The following is a 27,500-nucleotide window of genomic DNA, read 5'->3' as shown; positions in this document are numbered from 1 at the left end:
TCAGCCGTTCTGTTGGTCGGATCAAATTCGAACCCGCGTCATCGTAACCGCCGGAGTGCCAGAAATAAACATATGTGTAACCGCCGGAATGCCAGATATAAACATATGTGTGTGTTTTATAATCAACATTCATCGTATTATATAGATGATGATAAGAATGAAAACAGCTCCAATAATACGGGACAGGATAAAATCTCTGAAATTGAGGTTCTAAAATGCCTCACAAATACTGACCCATAGCTCAAGATACATGCAACAAAATCCGCAGGAATTATTTTCAATGTCTCACACAACCATTTCAAAATTCATAAACATTTTTTCATAGATAATTCTTAATTTATAATATAAAATCTAAAGATATTTATAAAGATTCAGCTTAAACGAAAAATGTATTAGTTTAGAAACTACTAAATACCATAAAAAATTGCAAATCATATTGAATACATACATATATACACATTATATATAGGTATGTATACATACATACATATATATATATATATATATATATATATATATATATATATATATATATATATATATATATATATATATATACACATATATACATACACACACACACATACACACACACACATATATGTGTATATATATGCAGAGACAGAGATAGTTAGATAGATAGAGATATATTTAGTGCGTGTGTGCGAGTGTATGTGTTTTTATATTACTTATATCAAATCTAAAGATAAAGCTAAGTAAATATGATCACATCTTGTTTATGTTTTCTTCGCCAGGAATATTGAAAAAATATATAAGTAGGTCTGTTGTACTGTTGTTGGTGAGCAATATGAATATATATATATATATATATATATATATATATATATATACATATGAATATTCATACACACAAACACAAATATATATATTCACACACACGTATATATATATATATATATATATATATATATGTGTGTGTGTGTGTGTGTGTGTGTGTGTGTGTGTGTGTGTGCGCGCGCGTGTGTGTGTGTGTGTGTGTGTGTGTAATGAACCACTTCATTATGATGGCCAATATAAAGAAATTTAATTTCATAAAATACGGTCTGAAATTTAATTCAATTTAGGGGAACATACATTTCTTAATGCCTTATTGCCAAAGAGAACAGCCACATAAGACATTTTCAACATACTTTATAGTTTTTCCATCTCCTCTCTTTCTCTCTCTCCTTCTTCGCTCTTCCTCTCCTTCTCTTTCACTTTCTCTCCCACTCTGTGTATCTGGCTCACACACCCAACGTTTGTCTTTCTCTCTCTCTCTCTCTTTCCCTCATTCTCTTACCTCTCTCTTTCTTTCTCTATACATATCTATATTAACAGGTTAAACAATAGAGACAGCGATGAATAAATATATCCACACACACACACAGAAACACACGAACACACTCATACATACACACCCACACATACACACACACACACACACACACACACACATACCTGTGTATATGTTTCTTTATACTCACAACCGCACAGATTGTTTCGTAAATAGCATTTTACTTATATTTCCACGAATAATTGCATCTATGTAGCTTGAAGTCACTCAAAATTCATCTCCATTTATATTCCTATCTTTCAATACACTTATCTATGTGTCATTTAAGTACTTAATTATAAACTTACCAACATATATATGTGTATACATTCATACATATTTGTATGCGTATATATAAATATATCAATAAATATATATTAATATATATATATATATATATATATATATATATATATATATATATATATATATATATATATATATGCATTTGTATATGCAATTACATATAGTTTTGCATTAGTAGGTTAATTTAAAGAAATGCATTACCAACTAAAATTCAAATATTTAAAGAACAATAATTGTTGTTCACTGCTAGCTGTTTATTTTTAAGCCTATCTAACAATCTACCTGTTTATGTAACTATCTCCCTGTAAACAAACACAGACACGCGCCCGCGCACACATTTATATTGTGGATATAAATTTATATATGTGTGTGTGTGTGTGTGTTTGTGTGTAGATATATGCATGTGTATACACGCACACACACACACACATACACACACACACACACACACACACACACACACACATATATATATATATATATATATATATATATATTCCATCGGTCTCATTTGCCGAACCGCTAAGTTACGTAGACGTAAACACACCAACATCGGTTGTCAAGTGATGTTGAGGGGACAAACAGACACACAAACACACATATATATATACATATACATATAAATACGACGGGTTTCTTTCAGTTTCCGTCTACCAAATCCACTCACAAGGCTTTCGTCGGCTCGAGGCTATAGTAGGAGAAACTTGCTCAAGGTGCCACGCAGTGGGACTGAACCCAGAACCATGTGGTTAGTAAGCAAGCTACTTACCACACAGCCACGCGTTTTTTTTTTATGACTATACATGTATTACAGCAGCAGCTCTTAAATTGCCATACAATAATTATGCAAATCCTATCAACAGTATAGTGTCAAGATGTGGCCCTACTGAATTATCAAGTTTATACACCTCAGAAGGCAAGTTAACTTTCAAACAATACAAGCGCTTCCTCAAATTTGCATGAATTAGCTTCTAGAAGCATGACACATCAAAAGCTACCTCAAAAACACAATTGAGCATTTGAAATAACATTATTTGTAGCTAGGAAAAAAACAACATAACGGACTTTAGAAATTTTATGACTTATAAATTTCAGAGACGGTACTGTGATTTAATGAGCAGCATTCTCGTACGACTTAAGGAGCTTTACAATTTTCACAGGTTTACGTCATGGACAGCAATCAAACAGAAGCACGACAGATGCAAACCAATGTCCATAATCGAATGAAGTTGAAGATAATGATTTAAGTTACAAGAAATGTTTCAGTAAAATCTCACTCATGTGATTGTTTTTCAATATGCAGGGGTAATTAGCAGAAATCATGACAAACAACCATTATATAAAAGTCAAGAAGCTGAACATCGACGGAATTGTGATGGACAAGTCAATGATTTTTATTTCCAGCTGGTTGTGTTGCATCCATCAATGCAAGCTGTGTCTCATCAGATGTCTCATTTAAATAATATACCTCACTACATATACTGTGCTTCGATCGGCATGTTGTAGTCACCTATAGTATGTATTAACTACCTGTGACCACAATGAATTCAACTTCAAGCGATTCGTCAATTTCAACTCCTGCAGTTAATGAAGAACATGAGGAAGAAAATATTTCGAGACCAGCTGCGGACAGAGTAGACATAAAAAATGTTGGTCTATAGCCAAGCAAAATTAGCAATAACACACGGTTCTTTATGGAACGCCAAAGTGCGTCTCTGGTTCAAAATCTAGGTTCTGATTTTGGTGAAGTAATTCATTAAGGTGTGTCAACCAAAGAACAACCCAGAAGCCTAACACGTGAGTTGTTTATTCTTTTTTAATTCTACCAAATGACGAAAAAATGTTGAGATCATGGAAGGTATATTCCCCTTTCAAGGAAGGACTTTACTGCTCTTGTTGCAAACTGTTTTCAGACAGAAGTAACTCGAAATTTAATTCTGAGGATTGATTCCACGTATGGTGGAAACTGAATCCTTGAATATCCGATCATGAATCCAATGCAGTTCACGTTCAGAATTACGCACAATGGAAGGTGTTAGAAATTACAATTGATTATGGAGCGACAATTTAAATGAGGCGCAATAAGGTGTCTCATCGACATAAGATACCACACTACATATACACACTACAGGTGATCACAACATGCCGGGCGAAACACAGTATATGTAGAAAGGTATATTATTTAAATGAGACATCTGACCAGACACAGCTTGCACTGAAGGATGCAACACAACCAGCTGTACAATATGACACCAGCAAGGACGGGTCGAGACGATCATTGTGTTGAATAAGGATTCTTGATAAATCCATTTTCCGTTTCCCTCATTCATGATATATATATATATATATATAAACTTTAAGACTAAGTCACTGAACTATATGTATTTTTGTAGAGGTCCATACACTCTATCTACACCACTGGTCCATCGCGAACGAACTCGCAAAATCATCATTATTATTACAAAGATAAAATTAGTAATTTGTGTATTACATATGACTTCCACATAAATAAACTGAATTCATTTATCCGCAAACGACACAAACTACCCGAAAGCGGATCGGATATTATAACACTAGCTGAAACACCGAGATACAACGTATTGTAAAAACTGTTACTGTCTTTAGAACTGTTTTTCCTGCGACGTTTACAATTAGAGCTACACTTCGCTTTTAAATAATTTTAACTCCTGTATCACACAAAGCTTCATTCAAAGTACACTATTGTAATATATATGTGAGTTGCATACACTTGCATACGTATAATACATACACTCACACGCACACACACACACACACACACACACACACACACATATATATATATATATATAGAGAGAGAGAGAGAGAGAGGGAGGGAGATGTATATATTTATATATACATATACGTATACACATATATACTTTCATACACTCAGTTTATATCCTTTCAGCAAATAAGCGCAAATTATCTCCTGTTTCATATAATGCATGGAATATTTATATGCTATTATATTTGAATAATAGTATTGCCACGTTGAATCATGGGTACGTCACTTTGCTATTAAAACGTCACTCAAAATTTACATTTCTGTCTTGACAGTTATCTTAATGATCAAGTATTATTGTTGCATGTATTTAAAGATATCTGTTTATCACAGTGTGCAATACGTATATATGTAATAGACTATGAAGGTTTGATATAAACACAAATTCACATGCAAATATATAGAGAGATAGACAGATAGACAGGTGCTTCTGTATGTATGTACATAGACATAAATCTATTACTTACACACATATATATGCATACATAATAAACATTACATAGAGAAAGGTAAAATAACTACGTCATCTGAACTCTCAGCTTGCACCAAGCGTATCGCCCACAACACTATTGCAATGCCTGTCCTCATGCTCACATTTGGACGTCTGATCTAGGAACTCAATGACGCAATGACGCAGAATATTTGCGTTAGTGCATCTTTTGTACTAAGACAAAAACAATGTACATAACACATCAAGTCAGATAAGATCAGAAACAATGAGAACCACTTTTAGGTACTGCATCAGGGCAATTATTATTGTTGTTGTTATTATTATTATTATTATTATTATTATTTTTATTATTCAGTAATTTTATTTTTATAACGCGCTTTTACTTCACTACCGAGCGCAGCTCTGTGTGCCTTGGGTATGTGCTGGGGTTTGCTGTGATGCTCTTATGGTTACTGTATTGAAAGTGTTTTGCGTAGGATTAATATTATTATTATTATTGTTATTATTATTATTATTATTATTATTATTATTATTATTATTATTATTATTATTATTATTATTATTATTATTATTATTATTATTATACAGTAATTTTATTTTTATAACGTGCTTTCACTTCACTACCGAGCGCAGCTCTGTGTTCCTTGGGTATGTGCTGTGGTTTGCTGTGATGCTCTTATGGTCACTTATTGAAAGTGTTTTGCGTAGGATTATTATTATTATTATTATTATTATTATTATTATTATTATTATTATTATTATTATTATTATTATTATTATTTCGTATAAATTGCAGATATACATTTTGCATATTCATCTACATATTCTGTTTGTTTTATGCGTGAATTTTCTCTGCAAGGTCGGAAGCCTCTACATCTCGTCGATATCTTGCGTGCGAGCAAGCAAATTCGAGCAAATGTTTGCTGATATCGCAGAGAAGGTGTTCATATCATAATCCTTGTAATGCTTGCGATAATAGTTTTGACGTTGTTATTATTAATAGCAACCTAATGTCCCTCACAACTGACAAGAGAAACACTACATATGATATCATGGCTCTCGATCCGCGCTACCTAAACAAAACGAGTGAAAAGCGCAGCTTCTAGGCTGTTGTCCATGCGTTTCATTCAGATCTGACCTAGAACGTAAAAACAACAACAACTACAACAACAACCACAACAAAAATAACACACATATGAGCAAATTCTACATAGAAGGCAAGAGATCACATGTACCTTGCGGCATAATTTCAATGTGTTAAGCAAAGAAACAAATATCTTATTGAAATAATGCTAATATAACGTATTTTTCCCGAGGTATTATCTAGCTTGAAGATAAGAATTAATTGATTCACCAGAAGTAGTCAAGTGTCTCACTATTCAGCAATGTAAACAACTTCGCTGAACTCATTACAGATTTTCTTTGCCAAAAGTTTCCTTTATTTAAATGTCATCTGAAGTACGACTAGTTGTCAAACATTAGATAATGGCTGTAGAGATATTCATCTTTAATAATGGATTATGAACAACAAATATCAGCGCTTCTATCTATATTCTACTTAATTCACTTAATACAAAAATTAAGTACTCACACACATGTGTGTGTGTACATACACACATACATATATATATAAATGCACGCGCGCGTGTATGTGTGTGTGTGTGTGTGTGCGTGCGTGTGAGTGTGTATGCGTGCGTGTGTATGTGTGTGTGTGTGTGTTTGTGTGTGTGTGTGTATGTGTGATTGTCCTACCAACGCTTGACAACTGATGTTGGTTTGTATACGTTCCCGTAACCTAGGGGTTCGGCAAAAAGACACCGATAGTGTATTCTTTTGCTTGTTTCAGTCATTTGACCGCGGCCATGCTGGAGCACCGCCCTTTGTCGACAAAAGGCGGTGCTCCAGCATGGCCGCGGTCAAATGACTGAAACAAGTAAAAGAGTAAAAGAGTAACGTATTTTTCCCGAGGTAACTAATGTTTAATAATATTCACTGAAGTTGATGTCTTCGGTGAAAACTCTTCCATGCGGTGCTTCTCGATGGTCACAGTCCAGTGACTGAAATTTAAGCAACATTTGTGGCTGAGAGGTAAAATTTATCTCCGCTTAAACGCGAACGTTCTGTTAGAACTAATTATACTGCGGCAGTTACCACGAGAGAAACTCTCATATTAGCCTTTGGTGCAAAATGCACTCTTGTTTATATTACTTGCGGGGAGATAAATCCTCGCTATCTCCACTTCTATATATCGGTGTCGGGAAGACGAGTCGCTGCTATCTCTAGTAGTCGAGCGTCCATCATTGAAGAAACCAAAGAATGTCGAAATCATCCGATCTGGTGGTCTTGGTGCTGGAGGCGATGGGGATTTATCTCCCTAAAAATAAACGAGCATCTAGCACCTAAGGCCAATGTGCGAGTTTCTCTCATGATATCTACCGCAGAACATTGTGTTCAAGCAGAACATACACGTTTAAGTGGGGATAAATATTTTCTCTCAGTATTAATTCTGCTTCTCTCACTAATATCATATTTAGGGTTGACTTTGTGTATGTATGCAAGACCTTAAAGTGCATCTCGTAGTAGGGTCCTAGTATGGGAGTTCCTGAAATTTCAAAAGTGTAGAACCATCTCTTAGCAAATGTTGTCTCCAGGTCTACTCAGATCCGAAGTAGTAGCATTTGTTAGGTCCCAGCTACAAGTTAATTAGCATGTGAACCATTAGAAATGAAGGGTCCTTAATCTTCGTTAGATCTTCGTTCTTCTAGAAGAAAGTAAACTCGTATAAAGAACCTGAAATGCAGCCAGCTCCTTGTTGTCTCAAGCTCTGTCGCGTCCCTGGTTGCACAGCATTGAAAAGCGTGAAAAGTAAATTCTGTGTTGTGCAACACTTTATCCACTCAAATAGATTAAAATAATATTCCAGTAAAAACTGAGGTAGACTCGATCGACTTTAATTACTTTTAAAACAACTAGGCTTTGTTCCTATAATACAAAAGTCTATCTAATACCGTAAATTAGAGAGGTGAAACGAATTTGGCAGCTATTTCTAGCAGATTGAATGGTTATGTAGAGGTCTACTTCTTTGGATCATTCTTTAACGGTAATTGAACATAAAGGGGTTAAAGAAAGATTTGCAGATTATTACGTTTATTTGTCTCTTTATTCTATTCTTAGACAAGAGAGAAGACATTGCAAATGAAAGGTGTCAACGACCCTCAACCAACTACTCATTAGTCGTAAAGTGAGTACAAAAAGATTTTTTTTAAAAAAGAAAAAACAAATATCATTTTGCATTGAGAGCGATTTCGAAGTTGATTTGAGAAAGAACTCGATTGTATTAAGAATGATGTCCTCGTGATGCCATTCAATTGAAAATACAAGTCCTTTGTTTTCATTATCATCGTTTTAGTTGATCCAATTGGCTGGAGCATACGCTCATATTTCTTCAATATATTTGTCGATTAAGAACTACTTCATATAATTTAACGCTAAAAGAAGATGAAAAGTGCACAATCGCTTGCTAACGTTTTAATTATATTCCTAAAAAAATTATTCGCAGCGGAATGGCGAGAAACAATAGAGCATCAGTTTCTATGCATTTTTTTAAAAATTAAGTGTTTTGGTTTACCTACTTAACGTTCTTGTGTACAAAACCCTACTGTGGATGCCTTGTTAATTTCTCTTATCATCGATTCTGAGTAAGAGCTGTCCGCGTGTTGGAGTGGATTTAATGGCCGATACTTCACTGGCTTACATTATGGCGAATTAGTACAGATGTTAAAATGTTGGATAGAATGACTTGTTATATTTGCTTCGACTCTCTGCACTTTGAGTTCGAAACTACTTGCCTAGATTTACTTCGAGTTTATGCTTTAATAAATAATATATAATTAAAGTACTGGATTCAGTTCTTATTTCTTTATATTTATTTCTCTCTTCTCGGAATTGTCTGTGTTGCCTTTTGTAATTATACCTCCAATGCTATGCCATTTTTTCTTTAACGGTACAAAGACACTATCACTGCTCACAAAACCGAAGCATTCCACCCCAGTACATTTCAAACACTCAATGTTAATACAAATGCTCGGTCTCACAATTACTCCTGTTGAATTTATATCACTTGCGTAGACAAAAATAATTATCACAAAAACTAGACTTCCTCTTAAGAGCCAAGAAATATTTCAGCTCTTAAGAGCTTCTACATCTCTATCAATACCAGAGTGAGATCCCAAATGGAATATTGTACTTACTACACATACAAAACGGTACCACTCATACAAACGCAGGTATTTTGGAGTGTATCCTCCGAAAGAGCCCCTCGGCCGATTGACAAGAAGTCACTCGCTATTATGCACCGACCTTTGATCAGCACTACAATTTAGCCAATTCTCTCGCTACTCCAGAGGTCTCTACTTTACGTCTTCATGTGTACGTACACATTACTCTTGGGATCATCTTCATAAAGGGACCTCTGTGTAAATATTTGTGGATGTCGGACAGCTTGCTTCCTTGCGTTGTCGAAAAAACAATGGCAGCACGCTGCTTTTTCCTGAAACCCGTTTTCCCTGCGAAGAAAGGCGGAAACAAGAGATGCTACAGAGCAAAAGTTACTCAACCTAGTATGTACAATCTCTACAATCTCTATGGCGTATGTCAATAATAAGTTATGCATGCTTTCGCATTATTTTCGGTACAACCCATGCACATTTATCGTTGAAGGAATGAGAAGTACTATAGAATATATAACAGAAACAAATGGAAAGTTTTTTTTTTCTTTACTATCTAGCCTTCTATGCAGGATCTGTATTAGGTGAGGTGGAAGAGAATTCTCTCTCTTCATTTACAGATATAGCGTGAATGAATTAATTCAACGTTTTAGAACTCAAACCAAATGAGAAAACATTAGACGAAAATATCATTGTTTTCACCACAAACGACGTTTCCGAACGATGCTGAGATTTAGTGAAATGCAAAAAATAAATATATAAATAAATAAATAAATAAATTACAAAATCCAAATATGAATTTTACAAAAAAAAAATCTAGGATATATTATAAAGTAAAGTTTCATTTGTAGACAATTTCAGTTTCGATCTCTTTGTTTCTAACAGCATTCTCATTCTTTTCTCTCATTTTAAGAAAAGAATGAAAGAATTATGAAAAAAATCTTGTAAACAGTTATCAAAATTTATAGAGTTCATTATCACATGATTATTTGTAGTAACATCACATATAGACTGAGGCGCCTTTAACAACCTACATAGATGAACATATATGGGGAGGGTGCGCACACACACAGACGCATATATATATATATATATATATATATATATATATATATATATATATATATATATATATATATATATATATATGCGATATATATGTATGTAATATATTCTATGTGTGTGTGTGTGTGTGTGTCTTAAATTATCTTATTAAATCAAATTATCTTGTGATATCAAATGAAGTGGCTTTTAATAAGTATCTAACGTTCTCAAACGGACATAAGAGATTAAGTCAATCAAAAGTGTGTTAACGTCACATCCAACACAGCCAATTAATCTGGCGATTGTCGCTTTGGTTCGATTCGATTTGGTATAATACTGATGAAGAAGTTGCGCCGATAGGTAAGTTGAAAACCTACTTCGTTAATTGTATACACGCACGTTTCCATACATCATTCTCGCAGCCAAATTTTCATACAAACAGAAACAAGTTTATATACACACACACCACATACACAAAACACCCGCATGCACACACAAGCTCTCACTCTTATTCATACACAGAAATACAGACACACACACCACCACCACCACCCTAGACACCACTCCACACACACCCAGAGAAACACACAGGGAGATAAGTACACACACGCGCGCACACATGCTCGCACTTCCATACAGATAACACAATTAGTAATTAGCAAGAGACTGACCTTGACTCCATCTTGAACCTGAATATAGTGATACAAAGACGAAGCCTTTGTCTACAGATTCACGTAGACCACACACAAAAACACACACACACACACAGACATACACACACACACATACAAACAGCCACACTTACCTGCACTCACACGCTCGCGCACACATATATAAGAAAAGGCAGATACACATTTAGTAAAAGATGAAAGCATTGACACACATATGCCCGCCACTTAAATGTTAAAGCAAGTAAATTGTTACAAATGTAAGAGCGTCGACTATAATGCCTTACAGCATTTGCAGCCTATCACTGCACTCCGAGTTCAAATCCCGTCGAGATTATCTTTGCTTTTAATCACTACTGGTAAAGTAAAAAGCCGGCCAAATATTGGTTAAGTTGTTTCTCCTTTGTCCCGCCCAGTTTCTTTCTCATAATCGGTGGCATGAAGGGGAGTAGTTGAGAGCATTTATTCGGTGCATCATCAACAATCTTTTTCCCTTCCACCCTAAGATTATGACACGAAAGGATAAACTAATAAATACATTAAAACATACAAACATACACGTTTAAACTTACAGCTGGTCGCTTCAACAATGGAGCCCTTAGCTTAACGCACAAGAACGTATTTCGCAGCAGGGTTTCTTATACTAAGAAAGAGCTTGCCCACTCATAATGGGAATAATATTGATTACCAGTGAAACACTGGGTCGATGTAATCGTCTGGTCTCTGCCACACAATTTCAGGCCTTGTGCCTATAGTAGAAAGGATTATTTGCAACTTCATCTCATGTCTGCGGTGACTTATTGTAAGAGAGCCATGATCCTGTGCTGCAATCCAGAATTCTTTAATTTTGAGTCCTGCGGTTCAAAGGCCATATTCAAATTTTTATATGACCCTTTCCAGCCAATTCAAAGCATTTTGTACCCTGTTGTTTCGATATAAATTCTTTTGACTGTATAGGGCGTCTAAAGCCTTTTCCATTTTTGAACCTGTAATCCAGATATAGTTTATATTTTAGATATTTTTCTTCCATATTTCCCTACAAACCTGTATTTCATTTGTATACAGTCAGAAATTGGTTCTTATTTTTCTTGTTTCGAAGACATGATATAATTTCACATTGTGATTTTGTCCATAGCTTTGAAATTGCTGCCGCAGATGTTTTATAATAGATTTCTAATTGCACAAGAGTTTTCTGTATACGTATTCTTACTAGATATTGGCGTGTGTTTTCCGAATAGAATTATATTTCTTGCTTTCCTCTGGCTATTTTATTTAGCTTCAGTTCAGGAATATTATAAATTTTTGCAATTTTTTCCAACTTTTAGTGTATTTACGTCCATTACAGTATGTATATGTGTATATGTGTGTGTATGTGTGCGTGAATGCGTACGTGCGTGCGAGTGTGTGCATGTATATATGTATTGAAAAAGGGATGTTAAATAATGATGAAGTATATATGTATACTGCATTTGACTCCGTTTTAACTATTAGTCTAATATATCGATAATATTCGTTCTTGAGCTATTCTTGCACGCGTTTGGGAATGCTAAATTCTTTCTCGTCCATTGATTATTTAAGTATTTTTTACGCATGTTCCTCTCTATCTCTGTTTCTTTATCTAACATAATGTTAGTGTTCTTAATTCCTTTACTATCCATGACTCTTCCTCAAATTTTTCTCTGTCTGTTGCTTTTGGCACAACATTGATTTCTATTTTACGTTTATTTGTTTTTGATAAAGTCGTTTTTGCTTGGAGTCGAACTGTCTGTTTCGTTCAAAGAATCCTTGTCGCTTTCTATTTATATTTATGTATTCTTTATCTCTTTCGCATTTCTTTTTAGCTGTGTCCTTCGTTATTGATTTCATTAAGGATTGAGAGGTCTTTTTTTCATTTTCTACATTTTGGTGTTTTTTTTTTTAATTTCTTATTTTTTTGTATAGCAGGTTGCCTTCTCGATGGCTCAGATTTTGATATTAACATACGACAAAAGCATTTACCCATCTAACTTATATTATTTCATTTAACTTGGATGCAGTGATGTTCATGTCCGTTCTCATTAAATGACTGATGACCACGGTTGCGTTAAGTTTTATTCGTGGGAGAAACTTAACTTTGTACTTAGAAATTTGTGTTGATAATTCTTTAATTATTTCCATATTTATATTATCTTGTACGATATTCTCCTACTTCAGAATGACCTATTCTTAAATATTCCACATATTCCATCTTATTAGACTTTTTGATTGTAATGTTCAAGTTTCTCTTTTGTTGGTTATTTTCCTGTAAATATTCTAGTATTTGCATTTGTGGAGTTTTGTTTTTTGATCGCTCTCTCTCTCTCTCTCTCTTTCTCTCTCTCTCTCTCTCTCTTTCTCTCTCTCTCTCTCTTCTCTCTCTCTCTCTCTCTTTCTCTCTCTCTCTCTTTCTCTCTCTCTCTCTCTCTTTCTCTCTCTCTCTCTCTTTCTCTCTCTCTCTCTTTCTCTCTCTCTCAATTACGTTTTCGATGTTTATATCTTTAGCATATCGTCGTTATTTGTAATCTCGTTATGTATACTTTCTTTTAAGTGTTCTATTTCAAAGTCCAAACCACTTGTTTTAGGAATGGAATATTTCATAATATATTTTTAAGTTAAATAATTTTTCAGGGACCAGTGCTACATTTGGATCCGAATGATATTCCCTCTAAGTATTCGTTTCTGGTTTACACACAAAGCCAACGGTTTCTAAGAGATGGGTCAGTCGATATCACCAATTCCAGTTCGTGATTAGTACAACACTGTAGCCATCCTAGAGAAATGCAAGGCAAACTTTAGCTTGGTGACATGTCAGCAGAGAACATAAAAAGCCGGCGGAAAAAAATGAACAAAACATCTTTCCGACGATCTAATGATTTGCCAGCTCCTGGAAATAGAAGTAATCTAAAAACAGTGGAATCTAAAAACAGAAACAATTCCTATCATAGTAGGCGCCTTAGGTGTAATTTTAAAAATATTCAGACAAATGCATAACAAAAACACCAGGACTTACAAATATATATAACATACAGGAAATTGCACTACTGGGCACTGCACACATCTTACGCAAAACACTTTCAATACAGTAACCATAAGAGCATCACAGCAAACCACAGCACATACCCAAGGCACACAGAACTGCGCTCGGTAGTGAAGTGAAAGCACGTTATAAAAATAAAACTACTGAATAATAATAATAATAATAATAATAATAATAATAATAATAATAATAGTATTGATGATAATAATAATAATAATAATAATAATAATAATAATAATAATAATAATAATAATAATAATAATAATATATGCGGCAGCCACTGCAGCCACAAAAGAAGCAGGATACTCACTCAAACCCATCCGAACAGGAGTTCTACCACCCAAACAGACCTTGTGGATAAATAACATCCAGAACAAAATTAAAAAAAAGAGAAAAGATTTATCGATTCTCAACGAAATTAGTAAACAATCAACACTACTAAGTAACAAGAAGAAAACAAAAATACTGTACAAATACAGCATTACAGAAAAAGACTTACCTGAGGCAACAGAAAAACTAAAGCAAGACATCCTTGCCAAAGCACAGAGGATCCGCCGGTATGAGAAACGCCAACGTTTCTTTGAACAAAACAAACAGTTCAAATCCAACCCCAAAAAACTCTACCAAGAACTGGGTAAAAATAAAATAGACATTACTTCAGCACCAACAGCAGAAGAACTAGAGAAATTCTGGAAACAAATATGGTCGGTGAAGCAACAACCCCAAAAAAGGACCATTAAAACAACGAACTTAGCACCTGAGCAACTCTGGGCCCCTATAACAACTGAAGAGGTCACCCAGACACTGCAAAGACTAAGCAACTGGAAAGCACCTGGACACGACAAGATCCCCAATTTCTGGTTAAAACACCTGCCAGCAATGCATAAAAAGCTGGCAGAAAACTTTAACAACATAATAGATGATCCAGAAACAATGCCTGAATGGCTCACAAATGGGAAAACCATCTTAATCCCCAAATCCACGGAAACGGAGAAACCACAAAACTATAGACCTATAACCTGTCTCCCTACGATCTACAAAGCCTTTACTGCAATAATATCGCAGAGAGTGAGTAAACACCTGGAAAATAACAACCTGTTTCCAGAAGAGCAGAAGGGATGCTGCAAGGGCTCATACGGCTGTAAAGATCAATTATTGATCAATAAAGCCATAACTGAAGACAGCCGCAGAAAGAAGAAAGGCCTCAGTATGGCCTGGGTGGACTACCAAAAGGCTTTCGACAGTGTTCCCCACACGTGGATTCTGGAAACACTAGCCATAAACAAGGTGGCACCAATTATCATAAAATACATAGAGCACTCAATGAACAAATGGCAGACAGTGCTACAGCTCCAAACAAAAGAGGGACTTGTGAAAACGAAAGCCATCCCCATTAGAAGAGGAATATTCCAGGGAGACACGCTCTCTCCACTCCTGTTCTGCCTGGCACTCACACCTTTAACAGAATTGCTAAATAGAACTGGATGCGGTTACAAATGCTATGGAAAAACAGTCAGCCACCTTCTATATATGGATGACCTAAAATTATATGCAAAACACGACAAAGAGCTAGAAACACTACTACAGACAGTACACGGCTTTACCAAGGAAATAGAAATGAAATTCGGATTAGAAAAATGTGCCAAAGCAACCCTGAAAAGAGGAAAATTAGTTAAAAGTAGCAATATAACACTAGATAAAGCCAATGAAATAAGAGAACTAGACGAAAGCCAATCATATAAGTATTTAGGAGTCAATGAACTAGATAGGATACAACATACACAAATGAAAGAAAAAATAAAGAAAGAGTACTATAGACGAGTTAGATCAATACTAAAAACAGAGCTCAATGCTAAAAACAAGATAATGGGTATCAACACTTTAGCTGTCCCAGTTATAAGCTACAGCTACAACATCCTTAACTGGACACTAAACGAACTATGTAAAATAGACAGGAAAACAAGAAAAATAATGACAGGATATAGGATGCACCACCCAAAATCTGACATAGAAAGGCTATATATACAACGCACAGAAGGTGGCAGGGGTCTTATAAAGCTAGAAAACTATTATAAAATAACCACCATAGGACTGCAAAAATACCTACTCCAGAAGCAAGGGAAACTAATACAAATAGCCACAAAACACGAGCAAAACAAAAAACTGTTTTCAGTATTTAAGGAAGCTGACAAATACAAACAAGAAATCAATCTACCTAACAAATACGAAGAAGAAGAAGAAGAAACAACAAAAGCTATAAAACAAATGAAATCCAAACTAAAACTAGAACAGCAACGGACCATGATAAAACGATGGCAAGAAAAGCCCCTACATGGTAAATACTGGGCTAAACTAAATGCGAAAGAAATAGACAGAGAAAAATCCCAGCAATGGTTGAGAAGCTCAGGACTCAAAGCAGAGACTGAAGGATTTTTAATTGCTGCACAAGACCAAAGCCTCCCCACCAGAAATTACCATAAACACATAATGAAAAGAAATATAACAAGTAAATGTAGAATATGTGGAGATCGACAAGAAACAATAAATCATATTATCTCTGGCTGCCCAGTCCTGGCTAAGAAGGAATATATTCATAGACACGACAGAGCTGGGACCTATATACACTGGAAGCTATGCCAACATTATGGAATAGCAACAGAAAAAAGATGGTATAAACACACGCCAGAAAAGGTCACAGAAAACGAGAAAGCAACCATACTCTGGGATATGCCAATACACACAGATAGAGAAATTAAGGCAAATAGACAAGATATAGTTGTCAAAGATCATGAAGGAAAAAAATGCCTTCTAATTGATGTTTCAATACCAGCAGATGACAACGTTTCTCTAAAAGAAATGGAAAAACGTTCAAAATACAAAGACCTGGAAATAGAGATAACTCGAATGTGGAATCTAAAAACAGAAACAATTCCTATCATAGTAGGTGCCTTAGGTATAATAAAAAAATATTCAGACAAATACATAACAAAAACACCAGGACTTACAAATATATATAACATACAGAAAATTGCACTACTGGGTACTGCACACATTCTACGCAAAACACTTTCAATACAGTAAACATAAGAGCACCACAGCAAACCACAGCACATACCCAAGGCGCACAGAGCTGCGCTCGGTAGTGAAGTGAAAGCACGTTATAAAAATAAAACTACTGAATAATAATAATAATAATAATAATAATAATAATAATAATAATAATAATAATAATAATAATAATAATAATAATAAAAGCGAATGCCCGATATTGGCACAATGCGAATAAAAAGACGCCATAACAAAGAGGCAAGAATGATCCATCGGGAGCTCTGTAGAAATCACGGCCTACAAAGAACAAAGACGTGGTGTGACCTAATCCCAGAAGGAGACACCGAGAATGAGAATTGCAAAATCCTGTGGGAGGCAATGATCCATTCCGATCACCCGACCAGACATCAGAAACCGGACATTGTTGTGGTGAATAATAAAAAAAGAATATGCATGATTATTGATATAGCATGCCTCGGTGACAATAGGATCAATGTAAAAGTAAATGAAAAAAATAAACAACTATGCGGATTTAAAATGGGAAATACGAAGGTTGTGGTCAATGAAGAGAGTAAACGGGATACCAATACATACATACATACATACATACATACATACATACATACATACATACATACATACATACATACATACATATGCGCCTGTGTGTGTATGTGTGTATATGTGTGTACAGTGATAGATTCGAGGGTTTCATTTGTTTACTTGTTTATTTCTTAATTTCACCGCAGTATACATGCCTATGACAGTGATACCTAAAAAACAGAAAAATATTTCAGTTTAATTAAAACGCTTGGGTAAGCAACACAATGTAAGCCACACTTGTATTTCCGAAAGAATTTATCTGCGCTCAGGTTATGCATCGCCCCCACCCCGATGCCTTTGTTTTTTTCCTTTTGTTTTGTTTTTCGTTAACAGCTAAATGTATAGAGAATAGCTTTTCGTTGCTTTAGTGACATATATTTTCGCAGTCCATTATTATTGAACTTTTTCTTATTCTTTTTTTTTTTTATCTGACCTGCACTAACTTTTAACATCAATATTCTATGAACCAACAACCATTTTTTAGAAAGTTGTTTTGCAGAAAAATTGTATTTCTCTCTTAGACCTCACCTATATCTTCTTCCATAGCGTACTAGTCAGTTTCTAGTTTGTACTTCGTTATTTTCTTATTTACAAAGAAACGTTTTCTTTCCGTCATGTTTCATTATTGCATTAACCAGTTTCCTTTTCATTTCTTCTAAGTTTTTTTTAAATTCTTAATCATTGCTTTGTTGTAGCTTTCTAATTGTATTAATCTCCACTCTGTTTGTGTAAGGGATGGTTATATCCTACAACTATACCAGATTTAAATTGGGAGCTTCCGAACGTTACTAGTAATTCATCTATCTTTCTTTAAAGTTTTAGTCCCCAAGCTTTTCATTCCATTGAACCACTTGTGTATTTCTCCCAGTATCTTACTGCTTCTAACATCAAACACTGAGTTCAGTTTCAAATATTATTTGACTTTAGTGCAGTAATCTTTTCTTATTTTCTCCTTAATTTCTCTATATTGTATCTTGTTGATTTCATCTATTCTCCTGCATATGTAACCTTTGTTCTAGCGCAAGATCTGATTTAGGCGCCTTTGTTCTCTGCGTCTTATCACACTTGTAACTAATTTGCTTCTCCTTAGAGTAACTTTGATAGCATTTGTCTGCTTCTATTCTCGTGTTCATTTCTTCTCTAAATTCCTGAAAACGTTTAAGTAGAAGTTCTATTTGGGAACTCTCAACTCTAAACTACTTTCATTGACCCGTCAATAGGATATAGTTTATTGCTTAACCGACACATTAATAACTATTGTTAGTTTCTTTCAGTAAGATTTGTTCCTAGAGTCAGAGTTAGATAGCAGAGCAAAGCGGATACGATCTTCTTCGTATGATTCATCCAATGTATTGGTGGGTGTAATAAAGTGAATTAATTTGTGAATTGATGGATTTGAAAAGTAAGGACATCCCTATAATGTGCAATAAAGGTTAGTATTATCAATTTGTACTTGTGCATGTTCATTCGATACAGCATAAGAATGCCAAACATTTTGTTCATGGTATATTATTTAAATTTGTCAATTTTAAAAGGTTTTATGAAATTTTTGAAGATTACAATCGGATGTTTTATGTGCACAAATTACTTTCAGAGGGCAATCATAGATATATCTATTAAATTAAAGTATCCTTTCTCGCACAAACAGGAAAGATGTCGGAAAATAATTTGGTTTAGCCCACCTTTCTCGTTAAACATCTAGTGTGACGTATTATATAATTTCTTTGAACTGACTAATAAACATTTTCCGGTCAGTCGACGATGAAGTAAATTATATGAAATAGAAACTATCCAAGTTACCTTACATTGGGTTGTACATCAGACATAAAATATATATAACTTCAGGAAATTTTGCCAAAGCAAGTGATAAATTGCTGAAAGAGAAACATAGATTCATGCCTTATTAATCAATCATGCAATGTTGAAGCGATTACTTACGTGTCGAAGGTCATTTCGATGAAACAAAGCCTAGATGACTCAAGAATACGTTATATCAGAATGGCAATAAACAACTCTGTGATCTAAACGCGGAGGAACTGAAATGCAGCCAATTCTATAAAGATTTTGCATCAGAAATATTTACAAATAAAATCGTATAAAACTATTCTGCTTTACTTGACGTTTGAAAGAAAGCGGAATTAGATTCCGGAGTAACTAGAGAACTCTAAAACGATACGATCGGCATAGAATAATGACAATTCGAAACAATTTTCTTAAGACTATTTCAAAGAAGATTGAGATTGTTTCATACGACAGATCCGAATTTTTTTTTGAGAAAATACAGACAGTTAAGAAATTTTCGTTTACGATAGAGAGAAAATAAGGTCAGTGGATTAACCCATTCGTTCCGAAATTTTTCTAGTGAATGAAATTGCCTGAAAATTCACAGATACTTTTATTTTGGCCTAAATAACAACTAAAAAAAAAATTTCATTGATATCCGTTTAATATTTCTTGAAATAATCACTCTGAGTTATAACGGACATTAGGTACTGTGCAAATGAATCTTTAATAAGCTTGTTAAATGTGCAATTTACTTATGCAGAGACCAATAAGAGAATTATATCTGTCCATAACTTTATTATGAAAATAATTACTGTTCACATAAATAAGATATCAATGAAAATTGAATATATATTTAGTAAAATACAAGCAGTATAGCCCGGCGTTGCCCGATATTAAGCTAGGATTATGAAGTGATGAAGTGCTTTATTTCAAACCAAAAGAAGTAACATTGACAACAGGTTTGAGCGAAATCCGTTGAAATTGGTTTGAGTGAAAACGGTTTGCTGGCAATTTGATTGTGAAATCCCATAAGGAATTAGTTTATCGGTTATTTCCACTCATTGACTGCTTTTTTTAAAGTTGCATTAGAGATCTGCATAGGAGAAGGTTGATCTGAAGGTTTGCATTGGGGATCTGGATTGGAGCAACTTAGGAAAACTTACCAACAACCTTAACCAAAAGATAAGGGGCTTGTTCCTCTAGGTTAACTGCAGGAGCAACTTAACCAATCACTGATATCAGCCGAGTGAGCGTTGTTGTTGGGGAAGTCAGCATTGTCCAATAAAAAAAGAGGAAGAGTCTATAAGTCATGTTGCCATGGTTTCAGAATATGTCTGGCCAATGCTTCCGGATCACTGTTTATAACCACATCGGCTGTAATGACGACTTGTCTGTAAAACGTCGCTATAGACAACATTGCGTGTTCTGCCCTGAGGAGCATACACAAAAAGAGCGTTTCTACTACCCACACGGGAGCAGGTCACATAAAGTTGCCCATGGGAAAAGCATGCCCCCCACCCCCACCCCAATGGATGCCTGCCACCGATAGTGTTTGAACTTGGGATTTGTTGATGGATATGGAAAAGCATGGTCTCACCGAGAACTGCGGTCTGCGGAAGTGAAATGGCATATCTGACCCCGAGGGATAAAGGTGCAGCCTTGAAATAAAGACATTTTCACTTATTAGTTGGTCATTGATAGCACCGAACGCTATATTTTGGGGGGCCAGGATGGTTCCTTCACTGAGCCAATTGATGTCTGCATAGTTACTTTCCAGATTGGAGAACACTGTTTCCAAAAGATCAGAAGGGTTGTCCACTGTGTTGCACGGTTCAGAGATGGATATGTCACCCTTATCATTCTTAGGAACCTTCCCTTCTCCAAGGGCTAAAATGTCTTCAGCAAATGCTGCAGCGGTGCTATCACCAAGCAAGTGCGCACGCATGTTTGTGCTTAGGCTTAATAGAGTTAGAGAAATGTTTTCGACGAAATTGTATAATGCAATTTTGTGTGCTGCTCTATTTATCAAGATGCATGCATTTTGAGGTGCCACAAATACAAAATACGAAAAAAATAGGCCACCACCATTTATTTTGCCGCATTCGAATCTTATAGAAACCGATGTTATGATCTAGAAGGTCAACAAATACCATTTATTTGATGTAATTTTGGATGCCTTCAGGCTGTGGAATTGGAACGTATTTCTTTTGAGGCCTATCATAGCGATGAATAGTGGGCATTTTATAGGTATAAAAGTTTGATTGCAGAACGACATAGTTATTATCTTTCCATTTGACATTGACTATATTTGAAGTGGACTTGAAGTCAACTGTTCCTCTGGGGCATGCATTCATTTCAGTTTTCATTTTCAAAGGACATCTAGCCGTCCTGTTTTCTCTGCAGGTTCCCAACGCACATATTCCTTTCTCATAAACCACAATAACGCCTACAGAATTAAATAATTGGAAATAATTGACTTACCATTTACTGCGCGTCCTGCTTGCACTCGCCATGTTGCACAACCGTGGTTGTTACAAGTTATGGTGCGAGTGTTTGTTCAAACTGACTGCATTCGTGTTAAGAACATGTTTCATTCTTTGATACACATCAGACACAAATCACAATTTGTATTTGTTTTATTCCCTTATGAATTAAGTGTCAGCTTAAACGGACGATCGGCATGAATGGGCTAAAATGAAATCAAAAATAACCAGCACGTATTATGAATGATTATTCAAATGCGAGCGCACACGCACACACGCACACACTCGCAAGCACGAACACACACAAACAAAGACACACACATACACACACGAATACACGCACGAACACAATGCTGAGAAAATGGTCTGATTGTCAACTAGAGATAATTCATTACATTTTGTAATTGGCAAACTTAAACACCTGCTCTAATATGGTTAATACATTAAGCATAGACAATATTCGCCTCCTTATACTTCATTCTACACGCATCGGTAGGTAACAGATAGATAGATCGATCGATAGATAGATAGAGAGAGAGAGGGAGAGAGAGAGATAGAGAGAGAGAGAGAAAGAGAGAGAGAGAGAGAGAGAGAGAGAGGTAGATAGATAGATAGATAGATAGATAGATAGATAGATAGATAGATAGATAGATAGACATCTTAATACCATTAAAATTATAGACGTATTTATGTACATAATTACGAAAGGCTTCATTAGATTTGTCCATAAAGGCAATCAGATAGAAAGGTTCTGGGATATATATATATATATATATATATATATATATATATATATATATATATATATATATATATATATATATATATATATATATATATATATATATATATATATATATATATATATATATATATATATATATATATATATATATATATATATATATATATATATATATATATATATATATATATATATATATACATATATATATATATATATATATACCGTGCTTTCAAAGGCGTCGATAAAGCAGGAAACATTGATCTATGAAACAGAAATATGCTGTATCGAAATCTTACAGGATTTTCGTGGATAATTAAATAGTTCATTTAGCAAAAAATGAAGGCAAAACATTAATAGAATGACAGAGATTATGACAGATTTTATCGTTAGAAACACATTTCAGATATTTAAGATAAACGTATTAATAGCAGATAAAATATTGAAAACTAAATTGAAGGGAGAAAATTAAATTTGGTAGAAGTATCTTATCGAAAGAAATATACTATACGATGGTTATTAAATGTGATGTTTATTTAAATTTCTTTTTGTGAAGCGGTAAGTATATAATAGTTTGTTACAGTTCTATTTTTTCATATTTAAGCGAATATATATTTTAAAAGTCGATGTTTATAAGGAAGAATAAACAGAGGGAGTCAGTCATGGTGTATGGAGGAAGGAGGAGTGACCGGAAGGGGGGAGATGTGACGTCGTGTCAGGAAGTCACAGGTGGAAGATGGCCTCTTTCTTACGGGGTTGTAAGGCGCAGTCAAATCGTGTGATGGGAGCAGTTGGAGTGTAGTAGTCTTTACTGGTGAGTAGTTGGGTGAGCTTATACTTGGAGGAACTGTCGCCGGCTGCAACTTGACGTAAAGCAACTTTATTTCGTGCAACAGGCTCTTTTGCATGTCGGTACCAATAGTAACGATACATCCGACAGTTATAGTTTTGTTAGTTTTACTTCTTCTAATTTTTGTTCTCCTCATTTTTGCACTCTTACCTTTCTGGCCACCTACGTTCGATGACCATAAAATTCAGAATCAGCAGCGATGTGTTGAGACTGGGGAAGGAGATGTGGCGCCCTGCATAAAAAAGGTAAGACTCGTGGCGAAGCTGCAGGGTATAGAGGATGTGGCTAGATTTATGCCGGTATACTTAGAAGACAGTGCACTGAATCCCTACTTGGAAATGGATGAAGCGGACCAGGAGAAAGTTGAAAAAATTGAAGAACGTCTGAAGGACGCGTACACGGACGGGCGTTCAAAGCCTGCAATAAACTCGAGAGAATAAGATGGACGGGCAAGGAGATAGATGATTATGTGAGCGAGATTAGAATCCTTAACAGGATTTACTGGAGCAGTGATGGAGCAGATGATGAAGCTGGCTTTTGTGGCGATTCCTCGATCATATCTCATTGTCTGCAATTGATAGGGGAAATGGTAGACAAGACGCGAGTATTGGTGCAAAACAACACACACGACGTAGTGGCAGTTGTGACGGCGGTTATGAGCAGAACGAAGAGGCAGGCGGAGAACAGTGATAACAAGAGTATGGTGAGGCGAATGGCTAAGAGACCATGCTTTAGATGTCGACGTCCGTTCATGGCCAGAGAATGCACGGAACCAAAATCAATGGTGGTGTGTTACCGATGTGGCCAACCTGGGCTCGTAGCAAACTATAGCAAGCAAGGAAACGATGAGAAAGGAATAACTGAGCCACTAGACCTCCCCCACCCCCGCCACGACCAATTGAAGGCGCACCACTGATCGTTGCCTATCGTAAGGTTTCTGGTGACGGCAAGGGAAGCTTGATCCCTTGTGGACTCGGTTTGTATAGCCACTTTGCTAACCGCGCGAATGATGGAGGACTGGAGAGGAAGCATCAGTCTCAGTGCGGTAGATGGAAGGGAGGTCAAATGTAGGGGCGTCAGCGAAATGGAACAGGAAATACAGGGGTCAGTACTGAAGCTACAGACGATTGAAGTTGATGACAGCATTGTCTTAGTGATCGGAATGGACGTGATCACACGTTTGGGCGGGGTGACTGTTCGCAGGGGAGGAGTAAACTTTTGTGACCGGTGGGAAGCGTGCTGTTAGCGTGGAGCGGAGGCAGAAGGCGGTAGGAGTGACAGGTTATCATCAGAAAGAGGGAAAACCATCACATAAGTACTTCCGTGTTGTGTTCGACGGCGAAAGATGGACGGTGTTGTGCTATTGGAAAGAACAACCCGTACTGAGAAGCAGGGTGAGCTACTATAGGCAAACCATGAAAAGAGAAGCCAGGCTGAGGCTCGAAAGAGACGTGAATAGATGGATAGAGGATGGCATTTTGATACCATGGCGAGAAGAGGTGTCAAGAGGTGTGCTGCCGACGATGGCTCCAGTTCAGCCGACAAAGAATATGGTTCGACCAGTAACAAGTGAAGATTATTTATGCATATGAATGCAGAAACATTTCGGGGACATAGTAATAGAAAACAAAAAAATATGCGAGTTAAAGCGAGTTCCGGAGGTAACATGACAAAGTGGACGATTGTAATAAATACATTAAGGTTTACAAAGAAAATAGTATTCAAAAGTAAGGTGGTTGCAAATAAAAGACATTTACTTTCAAAGAAAAGTAATGGGAAATCAAGAATAATAGAATGAAAGGAATAGCTGTACCAGCCGGAAATATTTGAAATGTTTCAAATAATTTTAGATGTGAAGAAATGTAATTATGAATAGCTGACGAAGTATACTAACGTTGTTATTATTTTGATTGTTAATATGAGAAAGGCTGACAAACACTGAAGAATTAGACAATAATCAAAAGCTAATAAACTATGAATATAAAGGTGAGCTTGCTACATTCGAATGAAGTATAATTTAAGACGAAAACAATTAGAAGGAAACTAATGAATGCAAATGGATATAAGAGGCACAATGTTAAAAGAGAGAAGTTATACGCGCAATAGAAGATAACATGGGTATTTAATTGTAGGAGATAAAAGTGAATTAAATACGCTCTTGTAGACAAGAGAATTGATTGGTTAATTAAAGTAATTGTTAACCAAAGATAACACAGAAAAAAGGTGCGGTAGAAAAAGAGACCTGGAGCAACATAACGGAGAAACGCAAGATATACAAGTTCGATTCACATAAATTCTAGTGTAAAGTAAAAATAATAATAACTAATTAAAAGCAATCGTGTAAACTAATGGAAAACTGTTGCGTTTATAAAGACAAACATTAAAATGTCAAAGATTTTCTATGTGTGTGTGTGCGTGCATGTGTGTGTGTGTGTGTGTGCGTGCGTGTGTGTGTGTGTGTGTGTGCGTGCGTATGTGCGCGCACGTGTACTAACGAGTTGACCGAGAACCACATTAATTGATGTTTTGGATGCATAGAACAGCAGCTAGGACATCGGATGCCAAGACTTTGGCCTTAGGTCTACGTTGATTTGTATGTGCAAGACACTGTCTAATACATAACTTTCATGAACAAATCCTCTAATGGTCAAATTCTGCCGGAAAAGTGCATTTAAACAATAAGCCGCCTACTATAAAAAGACCAGTTCTGTAACTAAAACAACTCCAGTTTATAATGAAAGCGCTGGGATCACCTGGAAATGTTGATAACGATGAATTTGGAAACTTTATAGTCCAGAATGAAGTACAATGTTTGATAAACAGGTTCGAGAAAAGATTTAGAAAAATGTGAGCATAATAGTGTTGTTAATGCAAATTGTTAAAGGTAAAGGTGGTTCTCATATATATACAAGTACATATATGTGTGAGACGGTATTTCTATATGCCTATATGCATATTTGATATTTTTGCATAAATGGAAGTGTACTTAAGCGCGTATATGGGTTTGTGTTTTGAAATAAACGAGTATATGCGTATATTTTCATGAATGTATGTATGTATGTATCTACGTTGTAATCTTAGAAAATTATCCCAAAATTTAGCCAGCACGAAGAATTTGGACAACAATGAAGAACGAAGATTAAACACCGTATAGCATAAACTTTTGATTTATTCAAATAATATTTGCTTCGAGCGAATGGTCGCAGACAATCAATGGTGATTGTTACCAACTTTAAATAAGACGGATAAATAATCTGAAGGAATAACGCTATGTCCTAAATTAGCATAGCATTATTTATATAAAACAAAACGACACAGAGAGACAAGACATTTGGCAAGGACCGTTAGTATTAGTACAAAGGAGACAATCATGCACTCACGACAAGAAGAGGCACCTGAGATATGAAACTAAAATTGAGGAAGGCGAGGAAGAAGAACACTTTCAGGTTGAGCTTCTTCATGGGTACAATGCAATGACTGAAACAAAATATTAAGGATAATTGTAGTGTATTTCAATAGCAATGCAGTAACAAAAGCGTTACTTTCTCAAACACCCATGACAATCACGTTTCCAATGAAATTTCCTCTCTATGATGCCATAAATATTACAGTGAAGATTTATCTGGAACCAATTTGTACTTGTTTTATGACGGACCAAACATACTTCGATAACACAGTAGCACATTTCTGTCTTGCGTTATTAGTATAAAGCAAATATTGCAATTGGTACAGTTACAGTGAGGTGCACAATTCTCTTTGAATTTCGTTTAGCATTGTACATAAAAACATTTACATGTAGGGAAGTTAACCATAATCAAATTTCTGTTAAGGCTCCCGTTTTATTTGTGATTCGTTTGGAAAGGGGATTATATTAATGAACACTTTAGCCATATTAGTTCTCCTATTTACATTATACACAGGACTGTACCACATAATTTTCCGCTACAAATCTTTCATATGGGAAGATATTTAATTTTTCTCTCTAAATCCAGTGTTCCAAAGAAAGATATTCAGTACAGCGAGGCTCAAGTAAATGCGATTTCACCAGTGAAAAATGGTGATAAACTCTTAGTAAAGTTCAGAAATAAATTACTAAAATT

At 35.4% G+C, this 27,500-nt stretch overlaps 1 protein-coding gene across 1 annotated transcript in view; it reads right to left on the bottom strand.

Annotated features, from left to right (window-relative positions):
- LOC106867055 (uncharacterized) overlaps positions 1 to 27,500 on the bottom strand; it is a 57,756-nt gene that overhangs the window by 14,684 nt on the left and 15,572 nt on the right. The window contains exon 2 of the mRNA XM_089360819.1: positions 21,804 to 22,011. The gene's annotated coding sequence lies outside the window, so the exon portion shown is untranslated. The remainder of the gene's footprint in view (positions 1 to 21,803; positions 22,012 to 27,500) is intronic.

The sequence above is a fragment of the Octopus bimaculoides genome, chromosome 12 (assembly GCF_046866305.1).
Source record: "Octopus bimaculoides isolate indiv1 chromosome 12, ASM4686630v1, whole genome shotgun sequence".
In the NCBI taxonomy this organism is placed as follows: Eukaryota; Metazoa; Mollusca; class Cephalopoda; order Octopoda; family Octopodidae; genus Octopus; species Octopus bimaculoides.
The sequence above is the reverse complement of the archived record's forward strand: the minus strand, read 5'-3'. Positions and strand labels throughout refer to the sequence as shown.